Genomic DNA, 20398 nt, shown 5'->3' with positions numbered 1-20398 from the left:
AGACCGAGAAGGAATATGCCTCAACATAATAAAGGCCATATGTGGGCTCTCTGGTGTCTCAGACAGTAAAGAATCTCCAAGTCTGCCGACAATGTGGGAGATGTGGGTTTGATTCCTGGGTTGGGAATATGATCTGGAGAAGGGAATGGCAACCCACTCCAATATTCTCGCTTACAGAATATCATGGACAGAGAAGCCTTGTGGATTACAGCCCATGGGGTCACAAAGAGTCAGACATGACTGAGCAACTAACATACATGGCAAGCTGACAGTTAACATCACACTCAACAGTGAAAAGCTGACAGCGTTGCCTCTAAGATCAGGAACAAGACAAGGACGCTCACTCTTGCCGCTTTTATGCAACATATTGTTGGAAGTCCTAGACATACTAATCAAAGAGGAAAAAGAAATAAAAGAAATCCAAATTAGAAACAAAGAAGTATAACTGTCACTTTTTCTGATAACATGACAATATACATAGAAAATCTGAATAATACTACTGGAAAGTGACTAGAGCTCAACAATAAAGTTGCAGAATGCAAAGTTAATATACAGAAATCTGTTGAATTTCTATACACTAACAACAAAATATCCAAAAGAGAAACTAAAGAAACAATCCAATTTAGCATCACATCAAAAAGAACAAAATACCTAGGAGTAACTCTACCTAAGGAGGCAAAAGGACTATACTCTGAAAACTATAAGATGCTGTTGAAACTAAATGAAAAGAACACAAACAGATGGAAAGATATTCTCTGTTATTAGGTTAAAATAATTAATATTGTTAACAACCATTCTACTGAAGGAAACCTATAGATTCAATGCAATCACTTTCAAATTACCACTGTCACTTTTCACAGAACTGGGACAAAAGATTTTAAAACTTGTATAGAAACATGCACCCAAACCCAGATAGCCAAAACAATCTTGACAAAGAGGAACAGTGCTGGAGAAATCGGGTTTCCTGATCTCAGACTACACTTCAGAGATTCAGTAACCAGTGTGTTACTGGAAAAAAAGTAGACACATAGATCAATGAAAGAGGATAGAAACCCCGAGATAAATCAGCATGCCTTCATCAAATAATCTATGGCAAAGGAGGGAAGAGGAAACAGTGGAGAAAAGACTGTTTCTTCAGTGATTTGTGCTGGTAAAACTGGATCAATGAGATCAGAACATTCCCTCACAAATGCTCTAAAAGTCCTAGAGGAAAACATTGGCAGAACTTGTATGACATAAATCACAGGAATCTTCCTTTATATCCATTTCCTAAAGTAATGGAAACAAAAGCAAAATAAATAAATGGGACTTAACTGAACTTAAAAGCTTTTGCACAGAAAAGGAAACCATAAAAAATGTTAAAAGGCAACCTACAAATTGTGAGAAAATATTTGCAAACGAGACCGACAGGAATTAATTTTCAAATATATAAAGAGCTGACATACAAAACTCACTATCAAAAACAAACAAATAACCTAATCAAAAAGAGCAGAAGATCTAAATAGACTCTTCTCAAAAGAAGTCATACAGATGGCCAACAAGCACATGAAGAGATGCACAACGTCACTAATTAATAGAGGAATGCAAATTAAAACCAAAATGAGATACCTCACACTTGTCAGAATGGCCACCATCAAAATGTATACAAATAATAAGGGCTGAAGAGGGTGTGGGAAAAACAGAACCTTCTAACACTTTTGATGAGAATGCAAATTGGTGCAGCCACTATGAAGACCTGTAATGAAGTACTTAAACACTAATAACAGAGTTACCATATTATCCCATAATCCCATCCCTGGATATATATCTGGAAAAGACAAAAACTGTCATTCAAACAGATGAATGTACCCAGTATTCACAGTGCTGCAACGCTACTTGCAGCAGCCAAGCCAAGGACACAATCTAAATATCTATCAACAGAAAACAAAATTACCAAAGGGGGAACGATGTGGAGGAATAAAGTGGTTATTTGTGACTAACAGATACTACTACAGTCCCTTGGACTGCAAGGAGATCCAACCAGTCCATCCTAAAGGAGATCAGTCCTGGTGTTCACTGGAAGGACTGATGCTGAAGCTGAAACTCCAGTACTTTGGCCACCTCATTCGAAGAGTTGACTCATTGGAAAAGACTCTGATGCTGGGAGGGATTGGGGGCAGGAGGAGAAGGGGACAACAGAGGATGAGATGGCTGGATGGCATCACCGACTTGGTGGACATGAGTTTGAGTGAACTCTGGGAGTTGGTGACGGACAGGGAGGCCTGGTGTGCTGTGATTCATGGGGTCCCAAAGAGTCAGACACAACTGAGCGACTGAACTGAACTGAACTATATGTAAAACAGATAAACAACAAGGACTTACTCTGTAGTACAGGGAACTATATTCAGTAGCTTGTAATAACCTGTAATGGAAAACAATCTAAAATAGAAAATATATTCTTGGTCAGATTCTTTTCCATTATAGGTTATTATGAGTTCAGTTCAGTTCAGTCGCTCAGTTGTGTCCAACTCTTTGCGACCCCATGAACCACAGCACACCACGCCTGCCTGTCCATCACCAACTCCCGGAGTTTACTCAAACTCATGTTCATTGAGTCAGTGATGCCATCCAACCATCTCATCCTCTGTCGTCCCCTTCTCCTCCTGCCTTCAATCTTTCCCAGCATCAGGGTCTTTTCAAATGAGTTATCTCTTATCAGGTGGCCAAAGTATTGGAGTTTCAGCTTCAGCATCAGTCCTTCCAATGAACATTCAGGACTGATTTCCTTTAGGATTGACTGGTTGGATCTCCTTGCAGTCCAAGGGACTTTCAGGAGTCTTCTCCAACACCACAGTTCAAAAAGATCAATTCTTCGGTGCTCAGCTTTCTTTATAGTCCAACTCTCACGTCTGTACATGACTACTGGAAAAACAATAACCTTGAAGAGACAGAGCTTTGTTGGCAGAATAATGTCTCTGCTTTTTAATATGCTGTCTAGGCTGGTCATAACTTTTCTTCCAAGGAGTAAGCATCTTTTTATTTCATGGCTGCAGTCACCATCTGCAGTGATTTTGGAGCCCCAAAAAATAAAGTCTACCACTGTTTGATAGATGATGATCTTAGTTTTTTGAATGTTGAGCTTTAAGCCAACTTTTTCACTCTCCTCTTTCACTTTCATCAAGAGGCTCTTTAGTTCTTCTTCACTTTCTGCCATTAGGATGGTGTCATCTGCATATCTGAGGTTATTGATATTTCTCCCGGCAATCTTGATTCCAGCTTGTGCTTCATCCAGCCCAGTGTTTCTCATGATGTACTCTGCATATAAGGTAAATAAACAGGGGGACAATATACAGCCTTGATGTACTCCTTTTCCTATTTGGAACCAGTCTGTTGATCTATGTCCAGTTCTAACTGTTGCTTTCTGACCTGCATACAGGTTTCTCAAGAGGCAGGTCAAGTGGTCTGGTATTCCCATATCTTTCAGAATTTTCCATAGTTTATTGTGATCCACACAGTCAAAGGCTTTGGCATAGTCAATAAAGCAGAAATAGATATTTTTATGGAACTCTCTTGCTTTTTCAATGATCTAGCAGATGTTGGCAATTTGATCTCTGATTTCTGTGCCTTTTCAAAAACCAGCCTGAACATCTGGAATTTCACAGTTCACATATTGTTGAAGCCTGGCTGGGAGAATTTTGAGCATTACTTTGCTACCTTGGGAGATAAGTGCAATTGTGTGGTAGTCTGAGCATTCTTTGGCATTGCCTTTCTTAGGGATTGGAATAAAATCCAATTACAATTTTTAGGGATTGGAATAATCTAATTATGATTATTATGAGTTAGTGAATATTGATATACATATATAATGGATTGTATATATGTATATATATAATGCATTATATATATATGAATCACTTTTCTCTACATTATAAATCAACTATAATTTAATTGATTGATTAAAATAAATAATATACTATTTCATTTAATAAATGTTTTTAAAATCTAGAACTAAATTTAAAATTAAACATTATAAGCAAATATACAACAGTTTATAAATTTAAACTTTTTTTGGATGTTCTCATTTGAAACTTGGCCATCCTCTTTTATTTCATCAGTTATAGCTATTAGTTTAAAAATACATAGCTAGGAAATGACAGAGAAGGGATTCAAGTATAGATCTCTCTGAATCAAAGCAGATTCTGTGTTCTATAAATACATTGTCAAAATTTTATTTAACTTCCCAATAACACTAGATGATTTGCAACCCTATGGACCACCAGGGTCCTCTGTCCATGGGATTCTCCATCAAGGATGCTGGAGTGGGTTGCCATGCCCCTCTCCAGGGGATCTTCCTGACCTAGAGATCTAACCCACGTCTCCTGCATTGCAGGCAGATTCTTTACTGGTGAGCCACAAGGGAAGTCCCAAGATAATTCAAAGTATTGCCAAACCAAAGTTCATTTGCCGGATGCACAGTGAAGTTAAACAAATCAAAATGTTACCATCTGTGATGCCTGAAAAATCACAAGGAATATGGTGACAGATATGTGGAGCAAAGACCTGACCTTCCAAATAGCTGTGACTGAGGCTCTCGGGGAAAGATCCAAGAGGCTGTATGGGTGAGTGTCAGCCAAAGTAAACAAAAGAAAATGCTCACAGCTCAAAGATTCTCTCCTTTGCTTTCAGTGGAGAAATGGCGGCACAAATTCCCATCTGTCCTTCTCAGTATTATAAGGAAAAACAGCAACATTGCACTGAGACATGTTGCTTCTGATCCAAGAATAAAAATATTTAAGTAGTTTTCAAATAAATAGGAAAAAGAAGGATTTGTGCTATTTTAAAATGTAAAACCTGGAAGGAATATGTAGAAAGTGCAATTTATAGTTAATGTTTATTACATCCCACATATCAGAATACATAAGAACAAAGAAATTTCACAAGTCAATTAGTCTTCCTTTTTTCATAGAGTAGACATTTATTTCTTTATATATTTGTCTTATTTTCTTTTTTATATTAATATATTTTAATTGGAGAACAATTACTTTACAATATTGTGATGGTTTTTGCCATAAATCATCATGAATTGGCTACAGCTATACACGTGTCTCCCCCAACCTGAAGCCCCCTCCCTCTTCCCTCCCCACCCTATCCCTCTGGGTTGTCCCAGAGCACCAGCTTTGGGTGCCCTGCTTCATACATCAAATGAACTTGCACTGGTCATCTATTTTACATATGGTAATGTACATGTTTCAGTGCTCAAGTGATCCCATCCTCACCTTCTCCCACTGAGTCCAAAAGCCTGTAGTTTATATCTGTGTCTCCTTTGCCACCCTGCATTTAGGATACATACTTGCTTTTTTCAGTTTGAAAACACCTTTGGAGATTTTATCTTAGTGAAGTAAATTATACTGCTTAGATTTTTCACTGTAGGTCAGCCATTCATCAGGTGATAAACTTGAACTATATACTATTGTCACCTTTTAGAGGTGAAAGGGATTGGATGATATAATATATATAATTATATCATTTGATATATATCATTTGAATTATATATAAGCATTCATAGCTCAATCAGTCAAGAATCTGCCTGCAATGCAGGAGACACAGGCTCGATTCTTGGGTGGGAAAGATCCCCTGGAGAAGGAAATGGCAACCCACTCCATTATTCTTGCCTGTAGAATCCCATGGACAGAGGAGCTTGGCAGGCTTCAGTCCATGAGGTTGCAAGAGTCGGACACAACTTAGCAACTAAACCACCTCCACCACATGCCACACCACAAGTGCTCATAAGTTTTGGCTATTTCAAGTCTCATAACTTAGTTTAATCAGCTACTCTTCACATTTCATGGATGAGGAATCTAAAGTGCACAGATATTAGGTAAACTGATGAAGGTTACAGACGAGTCAATGGTAAAGTCAGAGGTACTCTTTACACAATATTATCTTTGGGTTCATACAGGTATTAATTAATGATCTTATTTATAGTCTATTTCTAAATCACACTGACTTCTCTCTTCATAGAATCTTTATTAATCTTGAATGTGTGTGCTCAGTCATGTCCAACAACTTGCAACCGCATAGAGCCCACAAGGGTCCTCTGTCCATGGGAATCTCCAGTCAAGAAAACTGGAGTGAATTGCAATTTCCTCCCTCAGGGGATCTTCCCCACCCAGAGATCAAACCAGCATCTCTTGCATTGCAGGAAGATTCTTTGCCAACTGAGTCATCTGGGAAGCCCTTCTATTACCCTTACTTTTTTGCTAATACTTTTGAGTATTTTTATTTCTATTTAACATGTAATAAGCTTTGTAGAATAAGAACAGTGTTTATAGTTCTATTACATCGCTCACAGATCCTAAGATAGTAAAAGAAAAATTGTAGCAGGCATTTATTAAAAATGGGGGAAAAAAAGACTTTACGACTAGAAGTCAAGACTACTGCAATAAGAGAGAGTTGACTGAAGGCCACTGAATCTAAAGGTAGAAGGTTATTAAACACTGGCATGTATGCTCTGGCTCTCAGTTGTGTCCAACTCTTTGTGACCCCCATGGACTATAGTTCAGCAGGCTCCTCTGTCCATGGGATTTCCCAGGCAAGAATACTGGAATGGGTTGCCATTTCCTTCACCAAGGTTTCAAACTGACCCAGGAATTGAACTCATGTCTTCTATGTCTCTTGAATTGTGACATATTCTTTACCCACTAAGTTATCAGAGAAGTCCAAAGAGCCTCTTAATGAGGGTGAATGAAGAGAATGAAAAAGCTGGCTTGAAACTCAGCATTCGTAAAACTAAATTCATGGCATCTGGTCCCATCACCTCATGGTAAATAGAAGAATAAAAAGTTGAAGCAGTGACAGTTTTTATTTTCTTCATCTCCAACACCACAGAACTGTTACATTTCCATAGTGGCTGTTCTACTTGGGAAATTTCTACCAACAATGCACAAGGATTCCAATTTTTTCACATCCTCATCAATACTTCTCTTTTTTACTTCCATTTTTTCTAGTAAGCTTCCTAGTGGGCATGAGGTATCTCATCATGGCTTTAATTTACAGTTTCCTAATAATTACAGATTTTCAGTATTTTTCCAAATGCATGAACATATCTATTCAAGTCTTTTGCCTATCTTTTAATTAAGTTGCTTTTTGTTGTTGTGAATTGTACATTTTATGGTTTGTTTTGAAAGCTACCTTTTTTTAAAAATGAGATGATGCTAGTAACAGGCTGAGTCTTTCCTTTTCTTTTCCTTTCTTTCTGTTTTCCTTCTGTCCTTCTTCTTTTAGCATCTGTACATGGATAGGAGACAGTTTTGGTAAGGCTTAACTCAGAGATATAATTGAAATCTATTTTATTTTTCTCAGTCTCCACCCATTATAAACTGGCATGGGAAAGGAGATAATTGTCAATTAACAATCTATCCATCCCTTTCAAAAAATATCAATCTTGCCCCTTGGCTTTTTAATTAGTTCTTATTTATGGATCTTATACTTCAGGTAAACATTTGACCAGGTCTGGGTGATATTGCTTGTCACAGTCTGATTTAGATCTTCAAGAGTCTGGGCTGAGGTTTTGCATCTAGAATGAGATTTATGCCAGAGGAAAGGAATATTCATTCACATTTCTTTCACTCTCACCTGTTCTGTCAACTTTCTCTCTGTATAGAAGTTGCATAAATATGTGTAGGTGGTAAGTGAGGGAGATATGGAGAAGGGATTAGTATCCGTTTTATTTGGATAAAAGACTCTGCTTTGGGGTCATAGTAGTTCTATGCTGGCTGTGAATACTAAAGACTAGGCTAATCTCTGCTTTGACAGTAACCTGAAATATCTGTGCTATATGCCTTGTCTTTTAATGTCCAAGTGGTCTAAAAGTATTCTACCCTTTGAGATACTAGTTACATTTCTTCACCGTTTTTATCCAGTGATCTCTGCAGATCTTCCAGAGACCAATATTTGGCTCTCTGGGGCAGGGTCTGAGTAGTCCACCAGAATCTGCAGTTTCTTCCCAAATTATGAATTTGTTGTTCAGTCACTCAGTTGTATCTGACTCTTTGTGACCCCAAAGACTGCAGCATGCCAGGCTTCCCTATCCTTCATCATCTCCTGGAGCTCGCTCAAACTCATGTCAATTGAGTTGGTTATGCCATCCAGCCATCTCTTCCTCTGTTATCCCCTTCTCCTCCTGACTTCAATCTTTCTCAGCATCAGGGTCTTTTCTAATGAGTTGGCTTTTCACATCAGAGTACTGACCAAGTATTGGAGTTTCAACTTCAGCATCAGTCCTTCCAATGAATATTCATGGTTGATTTCTTTTGGGATTGACTAGTTTGATCTCCTTGCAGTCCAAGGGACTCTCAAAAGTTCCTCCAACACCACAGTTCAAAAGGATCAATTCTTCAGTGCTCAGCCTTCTTTATGGTCCAACTCTCACATCCATACATGACTACTGGAAAAACCATAGCTTTGACTATATGGACCTTTGTCGGCAATGTTTCTGCTTTTTAATATACTGTACAAAGGCCACAAGAAAGCCTAGGAATTTTAGCCATGACTGCCTTGGATCTGGATTTGAACTTGACTTCCTTGGAAATCAGTATCGGATTTCTCCCAAAGCACTATGTAACCCGACCCTCTCCCTAAGGTTCATTCTCCATAATAAGCATAGAGGCCTAGCCAACAGTTCAGAAAACAGTCTCCAGCTAGGAAATAAGAACAGTTCCAGTCTCCAGGTAGGAAACAGGACCCCATTCTTACAGACAAAATCATATTTTGCAAGTAATTCTAGATAGAGTGGTGCACTAAATCTCATGAGATGAGGAGAAGAAGGAATAGATAGCATCCTGTTTACCAACGTCTGGTGTGGCAAGAAAGCATTTTTTTTTTCCTTTTTAGCTTTTTAAAAAGATTTCTGAAGGTAAGTAACCCAAAGTTAGTCCTTGAAACTTGATGCAAAATATAAAAAGCCAACATCATGGAATCAAGCTCCCATTGAACCTGGTAATTTGAAATTTATCTTTTTTGCTTCTAACTTTCTACAGTAATTTTTATAGTCTTTGGTAACCACAAAGGACCAGAAAAGAGTCCCAATAATACTTTACATCACAGTATAATATTTGCTGGGACAAAAAAGTGACAATTTTGTTAGTTAAAATCCATTCAGTTCTTAAAGACATGTATTTAATACTAGTTTAAACAACAAGAAAATTCTTAAAAAAATAATTAATTAGCTCCTTTAATTGGGAAGCCCAATTCAGTTGGCTTCAGGCATAAATGGATTCAAAGCTGCTAACAGTATTGTTAAAATTCCTCTTTGTTTTTCTCACATTGCTATTGATTATTTTATCCTGAGATAAGCATTTGAATTCACAAATTTAACTTTTGCTATCAAGAAACATGACTATTTCTGAATATAGCTAGCAAAATTCCAAGAAAGAGGTTTTCATTAGTTTTGTCTGAAAGTGAAAGTAGCGTCCTACTCTCTGTGACCCCATGGACTGTAGAATCCGTGGATTCTCCAGGCCAGAATACTGGAGTGGGTAGCCTTTCCCTTCTCCAGGGGATCTTCCCAACCGAGGGATCGAACCCAGGTCTCCCACATTACAGACAGATTTTTTACCAGCTGAGCCACCAGGGAAGCCCAAGAATACTGGAGTGGGCAGTCTATCCCTTCTCCAGGGGATTTTTCTGGCCCAGGAATCAAACCAGGGTCTCCCGCTTTGCAGGCAAATTCTTTGCCAGCTGAGCTACCAGGGAAGCCTTCTAATCTCACAACAAAAAGTTTGGGTAGAGAGTTGCAGAGGAACTTCCCTGGTGGCTCAGATGGTAAATAATCTGCCTGCAATACAGGAGACTCAGATTCGATCCCTGGATTAGGAAGATCCCCTGGAGAAGGAAATGGCAACCCATTCCAGTATTCTTGCCTGAAGAATTCCATGGACAGAGACATTGCTTTGCCTACAAAGGTCCATGTAGTCAAAGCTATAGTTTTTCCAGTAGTCATGTGTAACTAGAACAATAGAAAACAATAGAACTAGACAATAGAAAAGGCTGAGCACCAAAGAATTGATGCCTTCAAATTGTGGTGCTGGAGAAGACTGCTGAGCGTCTCCTGGACTGCAAGGAGATCAAACCAGTCAATCTTAAAGGATATCAATCCTGAATATTTATTGGAAGGACTGATATTGAAGCTGAAACTCCAATACTTTGGCCAGCTGATGCAAGGAGTTGACTCATTTGAAAAGACCCTGATGCTGGGAAAGACTGAGGGCAGGAGGAGAAGGGGATGACAGAGGATGAGATGGTTGGATGGCATCACTGGCTCAATGGACATGTGTTTGGGTGGACTCCGGGAGTTGATGATGGACAGGGAGGCCTCGCATGCTGCAGTTCATGGGGTCGCAAAGAGTTGGACATGACAGAGCGACTCAACTGAACTGAACTGATACCTTAATAAAGTAGCTTTTTAAAATGGAGATGAGGGACTTTGCTAATGCTCCATTGGTTGACTCCATGCTTCCAATGCAAGGGACATGAGTTTGAACAAACTCCAGGAGATGATGAAGGACAGGGAAGCCTGGCATGCTTCAGTCCATGGGGTCACAAAGAGTCAGACACAACTGAGCGAGTAAACAACAACAAAGAGAGTTGCAGATATCTGAGTGGCCAGGCATGGATTATTTGCTTATCCTTGAGTCCAAAGTAGAGTCAATTCCATCTAAACTGTTGGCCTGAGAAATAGAGAAATGTACCTGTCTGAAGAGATTGTTGTATGTTGGGTTTTTTTTTGTTTTTTTGTTTTTTTTTTCCAAAAAAGGGAGAAAGCCTTCTGGGAAGGTGAAAATAATACTTGACTATCACTGAAATTCCTACAAAGTCCTATTCAATCTACAATTAAAAAAAAAAAAAAATTCTACATGAAAGAACAAGAAATCTGGGAATTTCTGTTTCAGGCAACAAAGAATTACCAATAGTATTGAAGAGCTATCAAATCAAAGTTAAATTTTTACTCTACAGGCTTCCACAATTCACTTTCTCATGCCTTTTAATCCTTTAATTATAGCGGGCTTTGTAAGCCATTCATAGAAAACTTCTTCCCTCCAATAACTATTAGACTAATGCCTATCGAATTCCAAGTGATTTAATTTGTGAAATGAGCTTTTGAATAGTTATAATTTCACCTGTACCTAGGACAAGAAATCCATGGAAACCCTGAACTTCTAATGACTGGTGGTTGGCAGAATCAGGTACCCAGAGGACAATTTGTTGCTAGGCTGCCTTGAGACCTGCAGTTGGATCTATCTTCCTGATTTAGATGATTTCACCAATAATATGGTAATGGTTTAGTTCCTAAGTTGTGTCTGACTCTTGTGACCCAAGGGACTGTAGCCTGCCAGGCTCCTCTGTCCGTGGGATTCTCCAGGCAAGAATACTGGAGTGGGCTGCCATTTTCTTCTCCAGGGGATCTTCTCAACCTGGAGTCAAACCCAGGTCTCCTTCATTGCAGGCAGATTCTTTACCAACTGAACCACAGGGGAAGCTGCAATGATATGGAGTTACTCTGTGTACAGTGTCTTGGGATAATTCCAGTATCATTCTGGCAAGATCATTTAGGAAGGTAGATGTACAAATTTTACTAGTAGAACAAGGGTAAGAGAGCAAACTGGCCAAGATGGCATGTTCAGGCTTTCTCACCCCACGTTTTATAAATAATGGCTACGTAACAGCTGAGATCATTTGTAGCATTGCACATGCACGTCACAAGGTGCTTGCTTGGTCATGGACTACTTTGTGCTATACACATATGTGAGCTCCACCTAGAAAGGGGTGGCATTACTGCTGCATCACAGCTGCATCCACTGGGTCAGCCATGAGTATATAGTGTGTCTACTGCTATGGCTGCTGCATCAGCCAGGAGAGAATACCGTTAGGGCTGCTGTGACAGCCAGGAGGGAGGTTCTGTTGTGTTAGTTTATGCTATGGCTGTTGTCAGGAGAGGATAAGCATGTCGACAGTTCCTATAGCTCCTTGAGTCTTCTTCCAGCCTCTTAGCTCAAGCCTTGCCTACCCTGGGTTCAGCGAACTGTGTACACAGTGAAATACAGTGAGACAATGGGCGCTGTCAACAGGATCATCAATACACACTGTGAAAGACCTTGAGATCTGATTTTGAGGGGAGATTTATGTTGTTTTGATAGTCAAATGTTATTGGAGGAAAATAAACTACGAAAAATTAAACTCCTACTGGAAGAAACACAAGCTGGAATCAAGATTGCCGGGAGAAATATCAATAACCTCAGATATGCAGATGACACCACCCTTATGGCAGAAAGTGAAGAGGAACTCAAAAGCCTTTTGATGAAAGTGAAAGAGGAGAGGGAAAATGCTGGCTTAAAGCTCAACATTCAGAAAACGAAGATCATGGCATCCGGTCCCATCACTTCATGGCAAATAGATGTCTATGAGCTGTCAGTGGAAACAGTGTCAGACTTTATTTTTCAGGGCTCCAAAATCACTGCAGATGGTGACTGCAGCCATGAAATTAAAACACGCTTACTCCTTGGAAGGAAAATTATGACCAACCTAGATAGCATATTCAAAAGCAGAGACATTACTTTGCCAACAAAGGTCCGTCTAGTCAAGGCTATGGTTTTTCCAGTGGTCATGTATGGATGTGAGAGTTGGACTGTGAAGAAAGCTGAACGCCGAAGAATTGATGCTTTTGAACTGTGATGTTGGAGAAGACTCTTGAGAGTCCCTTGGACTGCAAAGAGATCCAACCAGTCCATTCTGAAGGAGATCAGCCCTGGGATTTCTTTGGAAGGAATGATGCTGAAGGTGAAACTCCAGTACTTTGGCCACCTCATGCGAAGAGTTGAATCATTGGAAAAGACTCTGATGCTGGGAGGGATTGGGGGCAGGAGGAGAAGGGGACGACAGAGGATGAGATGGCTGGATGACATCACTGACTTGATGGACGTGAGTCTGGGTGAACTCCGGGATTTGATGATGGACAGGGAGGCCTGGCATGCTGTGATTCATGGGGTCGCGAAGAGTCGGACATGACTGAGCGACTGAACTGAACTGAACTGAATGTAAATATTCTGTTAATTGACAGGAGGGAAGTGGTTTATAAACAGTTAATCAATTAGACACTCAACCATTAAGTAGCACATATAGGATTAGAATTCAGGACATTTTATTTCAGAAGTCGTTCTCTTAAATAACGATAATTTTCTCTCTTCTATCTTAGTAAAACCAGCTGTTTTGACTAATGTAGACTATGTTCTCAGTTGCTTCTGCAGAGAATGGAGCACAGAATATGTCTATGAGCTGACAATGTGGTGACAGTGTTGTTTGCTGTGTGCTCTGACATGACCAGAATTTGGAAGAGAAAACAAGTGTCACTGACTTGGAGATGCAGCCTCAAGCAGCTGCTTCTTAACAGACTTATCAAGATCACCTTCCTTGTGCTGGCAGGCGGTGTGCCTAGCAAAAGAAGCAGGTCATTTTGTTCACCTAGGGAGGGACTGGGCAAATGGGATTGAGAAGGAACAGATGGATGAAGTTGCTAAAGGCCACAGATTAGTTTCCTGTAACAGTTAAAAGCTGTCATTTGTGCAACCACTTGAATTTACATATATCTGCCAAATATAGCGGAGAAGGCAATGGCAACCCACTCCAGTAGTCCTGCCTGGAAAATCCCATGGATGGAGCAGCCTAGTGGGCTGCCATCTATGGGGTCGCACAGAGTTGGACACAACTGAACTGACAGCAGCAGCAGCAGCAGCCAAATATAGAGGAATGGAAACTTGCAGATATACATTTTGCTATAAAAGAAAATTAAAGGCTGTAAATTTTTTAAACATAAATTTGAATCTAACAAAGTTAAAGCCCTACATACAGATGTCCATATAGTCAAAGCTATGTTTTTTTCAGTAATCATGTATGGACGTGAGAGTTGGACCATAAAGAAACCTGAGCATCAAAGAATTTTGAATCGTGGTGCTGGAGAAGACTCTAGAGAGTTCCTTGGACTGCCAGGAGATCAAACTAGTCAATCCTAAAGGAAACCAATCCTGAATTTTCATTGTAAGGACTGATGCTGAAGCTGACGCTCCAATACTTTGGCCACCTGATGCGATGATCTGACATTAGAAAAGACCCTGATGCTGGGAAAGATTGAAGGCAGGAGAAGGGGATGACAGAGGACAAGATGGTTGGATGGCATCACCGACTCAATGGACATGAGTTTGAGCAAGCTCATGGAGATGGTGATGGACAGGGAAGCCTGGTGTGCTGCAGTCCATGGGGTAGCAAAGAATTGGTCGTGAATGAGCGACTGAACAACAACAACAACAGATGTCCAGACTCCTTTCCCATCCCCATGCAAACATGATTGCCCCAGGAAATCTCTTTTCTAAACATTTATTTCCAATGTGCTCTTCTTGTCCCATGAACCAGCTTTTCATCACCAGAGTCTGTGTTTTAGATGAAGAGGTGGATATGGTGATAAACAAAGTCCTGGATTTTAGTGCCAACTGATATATGGATGCAAGAGTTGGACTGTGAAGAAAGCTGAGCACCGAAGAATTGATGGTTTTGAACTGTGGTGTTGGAGAAGACTCTTGAGAGTCCCTTGGGCTGCAAGGAGATCCAACCAGTCCATTCTAAAGGAGATCAGCCCTGGGTGTTCTTTGGAAAGAATGATGCTAAAGCTGAAACTCCAGTACTTTTGGCCACTTCATGTGAAGAGTTGACTCATTGGAAAAGACTCTGATGCTGGGAGGGATTGGGTGCAGGAGGAAAAGGGGACGGCAAAGGATGAGATGGCTGGATGGCATCACCGACTCAATGGATGTGAGTTTGAGTGAACTCCAGGAGATGGTGGACAGGGAAGCCTGGTGTGCTGCGATTCATGGGGTTGCAAAGAGTCAGACACGGCTGAGTGACTGAAATGACTGACTGAACTGAAGTATTGAAGAACTATTGTACCTTGAAAATTGAAGTATTCTCAAACTTTCAGTTTATTTAATTTATATAAAAATGAATTTGAAGTGAATAATGCCTAAAGACAACTGCAGCTCTAAAATTCAAATTCCCTTTTGACTATAAGAACCTTTGACATAAAGAGTCATTTTACAAAGGAAGGTGCATTAAGTATGTGCCTGCAGAAATTAGTCATCGACAGACATGCAGAAGAGACATACATAATGGTGACTTAAAGACAGCCCTGGAAGCCATTGTAATTATAGATTTTGTTGTTTTGAAAATACGCCAAACCCTTTTTATTGTTAGCCCAACTGATGCCCTCTATTTTTTAATGGCCAGACTGTTCCATCACTAATTATTACTAATTGTACATTTATTAGGACTTCCCAGGTGGCACTAGTGGTAAAGGACTCACCTGCCACTGCAGAAGACATAAGAGATGCAGGTTTGATCCCTGGGTCAGGAAGATCCCCTGGAGGAGGGCTTAACAACCTACTCCAATATTCTTGTCTAGAGAATCCCATGGATGGAGGAGCCTGATGGGCTACAGTCCATAGAGTCACAAACAGTCAAACATGTCTGAAGTGACTTAGCATGCATGCATGCATATATTTATTAGCTACATTCTATGTGCTAGAAATTTATTGACCATGTTACAGCATAATCTACTGTAACCTTCTTATGAGCCTTCTGAAGCAAATACTACTTTTTTTTTTGTCTTAAGGAGGTGAAAATTGATATTTGAGAAGCAAGTTACTTTTCAAAGATGGGAATCTGAATTTATCATGTAGTTAATAGATGCAGGATTGATAAAGCTATTTTTGAGCATTTATTATATACTGCTTAAGTTACTAACAATGGGGAAGTCATAGAGATAACAAGTTGGAACACGAAATATTTGTCTTCATGTTATGAAAATGCCCCTCTGGCTAGAGTATAAAGGATAGGGGATCCTGTCCTTTGAGGGGATCAGATCTGAAGGTGGGAAAATCATTAGGGGATAAGTTTAAGTCTGAATTAAGGCAATGGCCATGAAAATAGAGAGGGAAGAGGTAGGCATAAATAATAAAGGGATAGAAATGAGATGATTAACAGTTTGATTTAGGGATGTGAGAGACCAAAGAATCCAAAAGGATTTCCAAGATTCTCACCTGGATTACTAAGTATATTGGTGCCATTAGCCAATACAGAACAAAAATGTTCCATGGGGGACAAAAATAATTTGACTACATTAATTTTGAAGTGTATATGGGACATTCCAAAAGGATTCCCCAACAGATAGCTATACATGTGATTCTGGACTTAATCCAAGAGATGAGGTTTAAAAACATCAATATGGGACTCATGAACGCTCTAATGATGACCAATGCTACGGATTTCAATAAGAATATATAAGGAGAAAAAAAACTTCAAAAACCAATAAAAATGAAGTCAAGGATAGAATCAAAATATTAGATATATTTAGATAGAATCTGAATCTAAATATCTGAGAAGTGAAGATTTTGAAGAACTAACGTGCATGTAATTATGAGAGGAGTGAGAGAGCATTAGAATGTTCAGGACATTCATACAAAATACTCAGAAAGAGTAATCAGAAAGAAGTTGTAAAAGTCAAGAAAGGAGATCAACAAGTGAAAGGAGAGAATTTAAGGAAGGGAGTAGTAACTTGTCAAATACTGCAGATGGTGAAGAGCATGGTAAACACCTACTACATTTGACACCAGGGGTGAAATTTATACCTTTGTAAATCATTTTAGGTGAATGATTGGATGAGGTGGAAAAGAGGGCAGAATTCAGATTGTGAATATTTATGTGCAAATCAGAAGTGATTAAGAGAAATCAGCACATAAATCTATGATGTGTCTTGTTTTGAGATTGTACGTTTTTCTCCAAATCACTTATGTGCCTCAGACTCACTTTTTCTTCTTTTGAGCTTATATAATTATCTGAATAATCTACATTTGATGGTGAATGTAAAAACAGATGTAAGAAAGTGACTAGAAATAGTCTCTTAGAAATAGGTGACCTAGGTGATTGCATATTTTTCTGGGACTAAAGGGACTGCTAGAGAGGCAAGCTGAAAATATGGAATGGAGCCAGGACAGCTAATGGTACAGAGTTGAAGCAGATATTAAAGAAGACTCAGAGCCCAGATGGAAGTACTAGACACAACAGAATCAGTAACCTCTCTTCATCTGAGACTGGGAGAGTAAAATAAGATAGCTAATGATGCAGATGAGCTTCTAAATGCTAGTCCTAGATGTTAAAATCATTATTTTTACATGCTTTTATTTTCTCTTTGAGGTTAAAGTAAGAGGACAAGAAAATCTACTGAAAAATGAGGATAGGGTCAAAGATCTGAGAAGAGAAGTGCAGACTTTGAAGAACTAATTGAGGAATATGAAAGGGCACTTGCTAATATAAAGTAAAATGATTGACAAGGGCATTGATGCCTCTACTAAGATTGAAAACTATATTTATAGTAGTTACAATCAGCACAGGGTTATACATTTTTAAAAGTGTCCATCATCCTCTGTGTAGAGCCAGAGAAAAGGAACATTGGTTCATTTTTGCCTTTTGTAGATCCAGGGATTAGAACTTATATCAAACTTATTTTGTTCAGGTCTGTCCTTCTCACGGTATGTACTTTCCAAATATAATCCAAAGGGATACATAGGTTGGCCATGAGCTTGAAGGAAACCTTGATATCTCTGTCTTTATTTTAGATATCATCAGACTCATCTGCCAATGTGATCCCCAGACTCTATTCAAGAACTCATCGTGACTATGCCCTCTTTTTTTTCTGTTTAGAGATTCCACAGTGCACATGTTCTACACAGAGAGTATACATAATAGGACACTGAAACATTCAATAAATTTTAACAGAAAAGAGTTAAAACCTTCAACAATTCAAGTGAGATTCTAGCTTCTGAGCTCTTTAATTGATTCATGGAGTTTTTGCCATAGCAGCCGATTCCGTCTTGGTCACCTCTATAATCCATTTATTCACCTACCTCTTCAAAGATGAGATAGTAAAGATGTTTACTGAGCATGGTTCATGTGCAAAACACTGAGGTGTTATTGGGAAAACAACATTCATTGCTCTCATGGTTTACATTCTGCAAGAGATCCAAACATTATACAGTTATACAGTAAGTAATAATTACATATGGTTAATAAATATATAATAACTTTGGAATTGCTATATAATGTTACAGGTATAATGCATATGTTTCTTCTATTTTTACCTAATATAAATGTATTAATGTAATACATTAACAATTCAAATATTTTTGGTGCTTAAAAAGTAAAATTTTGGCCACTTGGAAAACTTAGCTATTTCATTTAATATACATCAAACACACACACTTATTACTGAAAATATATGATGATATTCTTAGACATTCATATATATGTATATTCATGCATACATATTTCTACATGTGTATTTCATATGCTGCCTAAGTTTACTGATTTTAGCAAGAGATTTTACAAATAAATTCCTCAGGAAAAAACTGCTAGCTGCCATGGCAACTGTTTCCCCCAACATTCCAGAGTTTCTTGACTGAAAAACATAAGGCCTTGGAGACTTCAAATGTTTCTTATACAATGCAGTCTAAACCTTTTACCCTAGAGCCTTGCTATCCTATGCCTTGAAAGGACTGCTGCTGCCAAGTCACTTCAGTCATGTTTGATTCTTTGATTCTTTGTGACCCTATGGACTACAGCCTGCCAGGCTCCTCTGTCCATTGGATTCTCCAGGCCAAGAATACTGGAATGGGTTTCCGCGCCACCCTCCAGGGGACCTTCCCAACCCAGGGATGGAACCCACATCTCTTATGTCTCCTGAACTGGAAGGCAGATTCTTTACCACTAGCACCACTTGGGACTACCTACCATTTAATTTATTGTCCTGCTTTTCTCCCCATTTAACCAACATGTCTCCAGAATAGGAGGAGAGAGAAAACCATTTACATCTCCTTACACAGAGTAAGCACTCAAGAAATTAGCTTTATTAATATTATTGTTATTACTCAAATGATAGGTTCCAAAAATATTGTACTTTATATGAATCTAAGTAAATTGTGCATTCAAGCTCACTTATTTATTCTGATTGTGCTCTTCCACTACTTCTTTCCTCATATCATGATCTAAACCACATTAACTACTGATAATCCCACAAAGTGCCATTATCACTTCTGTCTTATCCCTTTGTTAGTCCTTCTGAGACTCCTGTTCCCCAAACACCCAACCTTCTCTCACAGACTTAGATAATTCTTACTTGTCATTCAGACCTCATATGAAGGCACTCCTCCCTTCAGGAAGCCAAGAACCACATATAAGAGGCTGGGTACTACTTATAAATGTCACAATACCTTGTGCTGGCCACTGTCATGGCATTGATGACAGTGATTGGAAATGTCCTTATTATTTTTCTATTGCTTTAACTGACAACTTGCTTCTCTATTTATTGTAACTCTAGCTGCATTACCATGGCCAAGTTTCCAGTAGACTCATTCTGCAAATATTGAGTATCTACTAAAACCCTTTAACTATGCTGGGGATCAGGTACAGAAGTAAACAATACTCACAAAATTCCTACATTAGCAAACCTTACACTGCACTGAAGAAAGACAAAAAATAGACATATAAGCAAATTAGTAATATGATTCAGACAGTAATTCAATGCCCAAAGTGGAATAAGGTAGAATAATTGGATAGAGTTATTGGCAATGTGTAGGATATTTTTCAGAGAATGGTTAGGCAAGGTGTCTCAGTGGAGGTAATATTTAGCCTGGGATGTGAATGATGAGAAGAAACCACCAAGAAAAGTACTGGGGAAGCACATTCCAGGCAGAAGAAATAACATGTGCAAATACTTGAAGGAAAGAAGATTACACTGGGCATGTGTGGGATTATACGATAGAGGAAAATGGTGTGATTGGGTTTGGGGAAGTGTACAGAGGTCACATTATATAGGGTCATATGTGAGAAGTAGAAAAAAAATCTAAACAGGGTTAAAATGTGATCTAAAGGAATTGAAAATTTTCTGTGATTTTTCAGACATTGAAAAATGAAAAGTTATGATGAATGTTTTTCATGTAATAGCTCACTGAGTCCTATTAACAATTATATGAAAGATTATATAAGTAGGAGTTTAAAGATAAGAAAACGAAAATACAGAAGCACTAAGTAACTCCCCAAGAGATCATGACTAAGGATTGATATAAGGCAGTATTTGGATTTTGGTAATCTGATTCCAGAATTTATACTCACCCACTGTGGCAAAATTTTGCCAAGTGTCATGCTAAAAGTCATATTATGGCACAAATAAATTTGGAAGTAAAATTATGGCTTCTGGAATTGCAGTTTCATGAACTCTGTGGTTATCAGACTGTTTATGGGATGCTATTAGTACCATTATCAAGAT

The sequence above is a fragment of the Bubalus bubalis genome, chromosome 15 (genome assembly GCF_019923935.1).
Source record: "Bubalus bubalis isolate 160015118507 breed Murrah chromosome 15, NDDB_SH_1, whole genome shotgun sequence".
Classification (NCBI taxonomy): Eukaryota; Metazoa; Chordata; class Mammalia; order Artiodactyla; family Bovidae; genus Bubalus; species Bubalus bubalis.
This window is presented reverse-complemented; position numbering follows the sequence as displayed.